Source organism: Phyllobates terribilis, unplaced genomic scaffold (genome assembly GCF_046119375.1).
Source record: "Phyllobates terribilis strain yellow unplaced genomic scaffold, ASM4611937v1 Scaffold_76__1_contigs__length_6945272, whole genome shotgun sequence".
Lineage (NCBI taxonomy): Eukaryota > Metazoa > Chordata > Amphibia > Anura > Dendrobatidae > Phyllobates > Phyllobates terribilis.
The window spans coordinates 6398670-6404652 of NW_027362836.1; the positions used below are offsets into that span (position 1 = coordinate 6398670).

The following is a 5983-nucleotide window of genomic DNA, read 5'->3' on the forward strand; positions in this document are numbered from 1 at the left end:
TCCTTTGCAACCCATGCCCCTCCTATATATCCATCCTGGCCTCCATGTGTCCAGCCTGCCCCCCTTCATATATCCATTCTGTCCCATATATCTATATATATCTATATCTATATCATATATATATAACAGTTTTGATTTATATATATCCATCCTAGCCCCCCATATATGCATCCCACCCCACCCCATATATCTATCCAGGTCCCCACGTGTCCAGCTTGCCCCCCTTCACCTCCATGCGTCCATCCAGGTCCCCACGTGTCCAGCTTGCCCCCCTTCACCTCCATGCGTCCATCCAGGTCCCCACGTGTCCAGCCTGCCCCCCCTTCAGCCCCATGCGTCCATCCAGGTCCCACGTGTCCAGTCTGCCCCCCCTTCAGCCCCATGCGTCCATCCATGTCCGCACATGTCCAGCCTGCCCCCCCTTCATCTCCATGCGTCCATCCATGTCCCCACGTGTCCATCCTGACCCCCCTTCAGCCCCATGCGTCCATCCATGTCCCCATGTGTCTATCCTGACCCCCCTTCAGCCCCATGCGTCCATCCATGCATCCTGGGTAGGTGTTTATGCCCCTGCATCCATCCATCCTGGGTAGGTGTAAATGCCCCTCCAGCCATCCATCCTGGGTAGATGTATATGCTTTTCCATTCATCCATCCATCCTGGGTAGGTGTATATGCTTTTCCATTCATCCATCCATCCTGGGTAGGTGTATATGCCCCTCCATCCATCCATCCATCCATCCATCCATCCAATCTATCTATCTTTCTATCCCTTCCTTTCTGAGATAAGCTGCAATAATGCATTTGTCCTTTGCTACACCTTTGCACATACACCATATACCTAGTCAGTGGCCTTGTTATCAGCTGCTACTCTTTTAATTCAACTGTCCCATCAGGTGGGTGTTGCTGAGTACCACGCATTTAAAAAAAATGTGGGGCCGTTGCGATTTCTTTAGTGAAATGCTGGCTCCCTCTGGTGGAGCACTGACTTCTTTAATTTTCTATCTATGGATGAAAAAAAGATAAAAAAAAGTTTGGTCTGAGATGTTGTTTTAAAGTGCTACCTATGTCTGTCAATCAGAGCATCCTATTGGTTTTCACCCAGGCAGATAGATTGCTTGCAATAGATGTAATGAGTGAATGGAACAATGGAATAATGCAAGAGAATGGGACAATGGAACAATGGAATAATGCTAGAATGGAAGAATGGAACATCATTGCACATGTCATAATGGGCTCCTAGCCTTTATCTGGCTGTGCTTCGGCAGTCAGCTACAGTCTGCAGGGAGCCTGTAGACTAGGAAGAAGGTCGACCGCTGCTTGTTTGTTCACTAATTAGTTATCCTCTCCCCATCCCCTTGTCTGCAGGTGCATGGGACATTGGGGGGGAGGGGAGAATGTTTGAAAATAGGCAGACTCATGCAGATTAAAAATGCATGCGTGGGCTGCAGCTGCAACAAGCAGTAAAGTTGTCGGTTTTAAGATGTCTATTGATGAACAACATGTCCTCCTAAGGGGAGTCTTTGTCCCTATCCCTACAATGGGTGCATTCTTGAAGCCAGGGTGCAGTCATAGGCCAAAACCAATTCAGGTTATCTCTTCTTGGCCTTTTGGCTAACATCAAGTGTAGTATCTGTTCTCATTTAGTATATGTGCTTTGCTTTTACCAATATATTGTATTGTAATGTAATGTTATCTATCTATCTATCTACCCCTTCCTTCCTGAGATAAGCTGCAATAATGCATTTGTCCTTTGCTACCCCGTTGCACATACACCATATACCTAGTCAGTGGCCTTGTTATCAGCTGCTACTCTTTTAATTCAACTGTCCCATCAGTTGGGTGTTGCTGAGTACCACGCATTTAAAAAAAATGTGTGGGCCGTTACGATTTCTTTAGTGAAATGCTGGCTCCCTCTGGTGGAGCACTGACTTTTTTAATTTTCTATCTGTGGATGAAAAAAAGATAAAAAAAAGTTTGGTCTGAGATGTTGTTTTAAAGTGCTATCTATGTCTGTCAATCAGAGCATCCTATTGGTTTTCACCCAGGCAGATAGATTGCTTGCAATAGATGTAATGAGTGAATGGAACAATGGAATAATGCAAGAGAATGGGACAATGGAACAATGGAATAATGCAAGAATGGAAGAATGGAACATCATTGCACGTGTCATAATGGGCTCCTGGCCTTTATCTGGCTGTGCTGCTGCAGTCAGCTACAGTCTGCAGGGAGCCTGCAGACTAGGAAGAAGGTGGACCGCTGCTTGTTTGTTCACTAATTAGTTATCCTCTCCCCATCCCCTTGTCTGCAGGTGCATGGGACATTGGGGGGAGGGGAGAATGTTTGAAAATAGGCAGACTCATGCAGATTAAAAATGCATGTGTGGGCTGCAGCTGCAACAAGCAGTAAAGTTGTGGGTTTTAAGGTGACTATTGATGAACAACATGTCCTCCTAAGGGGAGTCTTTGTCCCTATCCCTACAATGGGTGCCTTCTTGAAGCCAGGGTGCAGTCATAGGCCAAAACGAATTCAGGTTATCGCTTCTCGGCCTTTTGGCTAACATCAAGTGTAGTATCTGTTCTCATTTAGTATATGTGCTTAGCTTTTACCAATATATTGCATTGCAATGTTATCTATCTATCTATCTATCTATCTATCTATCTATCTATCTATCTTCCCGGCTGCTTGTTTTCCCTCTATCCACACCCTCCTCTTCTTTGATTGACAGCTCTGGCTTCATAGAACCAGAGAAAGAAGGAGACAGAGGTAAAACAAGCAGGTGGGAAGGTGTATATAAAGGATTGGCCCACGCCGTGATCCACGGAGCGCTTGTACTTGGTTTCAACAGTCATTCTGTGCTGACAGTCCCTTTAAAATCAGTGTTTCCCAAACTTCAGTCCTCACGGCCCCCCACAGGTCATGTCTTCAGGATTTCCATAGTATTGCACAGGTGAGAGAATTCCTGATTCCTTGATGATACTTTCATCACATGTGTAATACTGAGGAAATCCTGAAAACCTGACCTGTTGGGGGCCATGAGGACTGGAGTTTGGGAAACACTGCTTTAAATGGAGCGGTGCTGCAGTTTTATTATTCAGCAATTAGCAGGATCCCCCAACAATTTCTTAAGCAATGAGAAAATGCAGTCCCTAATGATGTCCTCTGACAATAAGCGGATCACGGACAGCAGATGCATTGGGTTCTGCATTTCTTGGAGAATGGGATGGGGCAGCTTCTGTCTTCTCAGTGATACAATCAGGAAGGAGATGCAGCGTGAGACAATCCCTGTCTACATCTTTGATCTGATCATCAATACAGAGGGCTGATTGGTGAAGACAGAGGGAAAGGCTAATAAAATTATTAAAAAAAAACTTAGTTTTTCGGCTGGCACTTCCTCTGGGGTCAGTATGCCAACCTCATTGACTTCATAGCACTTGCCAGAGTGGGCAGACACGATTTTATTGCCTTTACACACGTCACCTCCACACAGGGCGATGCTGCTACGACGCCTCTGTAGTGATCAAACGTGGAGTCAAACAGCAGGGCTTTAAGAGGGCTGCCCTTTTCAATCTTGGGACTAAAACACAAGAATAAGACATCCTGTTAAAGGGGATAAAGGTAAGTAAACAGCGTTCAGTCCGGGGTGATGAATTCCAAAAGATAAAGTTTATTCCGCCATCACATAACGTTTCGACCTGTTATAGGTCTTTATCAAGTATATACAAAGACATACAGGGATACTGATCCCCTTTAAGGAAAATCAGTGGCCAGAACCCTTTAAATTCCCCTTAAATGGTCCAAAACTGAAACTGTGGGAACAATATAATCCACTTAGGGTTCAGCAAACTTACAGTCAAGGATTTGATAAAATTATCTACACCCTTGTATCTCCGGAAAGCATAGCGTATGTTCACGTGCTGAAAATGCCGACCAGTGCTGGTGAGCAGAGGTCCGCAGCTTGTGACACTCCTGCTGTAGTGAAACTACAGGTCCCAGCAGACTGACGGTCTCTCATCAAGTTATGCTGGGAGCCGCAGTTTCACAAATAGTGCTAGAGGATCCATGTCAGAAATATGAGGCTGCCACTAGGGTTTCTCCCACAAATATGTAATCGGACGTGGAGCAGATCTGCACGTGGATGAGCCATATTCTCTATCTGTGAACATACTACTCCTTCACTCAGATTCTAAGTGGTTCTGCAGCGCATCTGTGCAGAGCAAGCTGTCAATCAAAATCCGGGCCGGGTTTACAGCCGTCGCCCCTGATATAGCGAGCGGTGCTGTGATCCAAGACTGTAGCCGCTCCGTGCACAACGATGAGTGAAGGCCGGCGGCTGCAGGGAGGAAAGAAGTTAATTTTCTCCCGGTACCTACACTATCAATAAGGCGGCAGGGCAGCATTGTAACAATATTTATCTGCAGATTAACCCTATACCTGCAGGTACATAGCATTTTCCAAGGTGACAGGTTCCCTTTAATAAAGAGAAGATGGATAGAGCCGCATTAGTCCGTACTCTCGGTGGAAGCCTCCTGACAACTTCTTGAAGAACACTTTCCACATTTGTTCCAAGCTTCCCCGACATCTAATAGAAATAAACAGAGAAATGAATTTCTTAATACAGTTTAGAACTCGGCTACAACGAATCAGAAGAAATGAAACCTGTTTGAAGCTGACAAGCAATCAAGCCCCTCCGTAAGCCACACAGAACATGGCTACTTATGTCATCTGCAGGTGATTAAAGGAACCTGTCATGTTGAAATGGTATAAGATCTGTAGGGGGTGTTGTAGAGCAGAGAAGTTGATCAGACTGATAGACATATCTGTGGGAAGAGAGTCAGCAAAACTGGCATTTTATGCAGTGAAAAGTCCTGCCGTATGTACACTGGTCCAGTGGGCGGTCCTACTAAGTGATTGACAGTTCCCTGTATGACCATGCAGGCAAAGATAGCTGTCAATCACTAGTAGGACCGCCCACTGGACTCATCTGTACAAACAGCAGGATTCCACTGAATAAATTGATACAGGAAAAACATCTATCTTTGTACCGCATTAGCCAGTAGATAGAAGAGTATTTAGATTTGAGAGTCCTCAGTGGTTGATACCATCTTTTCCGTTAGCCATTGAAAGGTAACAAATTGCAGGCTTTCCAGACTACTCAGGTCTCAGGTCTGCCTGATGAAGAAGCCGGAGTAGTCTGGAAAGCTTGCAATTTGTTACCATCTTTTCAGTTAGCCATTAAAGGTATCAACCACTGAGGACTCTCAAATCTAATGAATAAATTACAATTTATACTGAATCTTCTCCCACAAACCTATATATCGTTCTGCTCAGTTTCTCATGGATAAAACCTGTACATCTGAATGGGGCTTTAATGTTGTTATTACAATCATGTAACCGCAGATCACAAAATCTTTCATATGATCATTTTTTTAACACCTAAAATCCCAATGGACATTTATGTTTACTAAAGGATTCCTTCCCCATTCTTTTGGCAGCTCTTCTTTAGGTATGGACACAGACCGGCATCCGGCATAAAGACATCTGGAGACTTTTCCTTTTTCTGTGATATTGGATAATCTTCTTCATTTCTAACGCTTTAAATCTTTCAAATTCTTTCTGAAAAATGTATCATAAAGGGACTTTCTCAGGTCAGTTTTGCTTGTGGTTGTGTTACCATTATTTGTGCCAAATGTATCAAAGTGTTGCACGATGTTTGATAAATGTTTATGTAGCACTTCCATCTATCTTTATTTATTTTACTCACTTATATGGCACCATTAATTTCACAGCACTTTACAGACATTATCATCACTGTCCCCATCGGGGCTCACAATCTACATTCCCTATCAGTATGTCTTTGGAGTGTGGGAGGAAACCGGAGAACCCGGAGGAAACCCACGCAAACACAGGGAGAACATACAAACTTCTTGCAGATGTCGTCCTTGGTGGGATTTGAACCCAGGATCCCAGTGCTGAAAAACAAC

At 44.4% G+C, this 5983-nt stretch overlaps 2 pseudogenes; both read left to right on the forward strand.

Annotated features, from left to right (window-relative positions):
- The first annotated feature begins 1593 nt into the window (after window positions 1–1593).
- LOC141196938 (U2 spliceosomal RNA) lies at window positions 1594–1689 on the forward strand (annotated as a pseudogene).
- Window positions 1690–2535: 846 nt separating this feature from the next.
- Window positions 2536–2649, forward strand: LOC141196936 (U2 spliceosomal RNA; annotated as a pseudogene).
- The last annotated feature ends 3334 nt before the right edge of the window (window positions 2650–5983 follow it).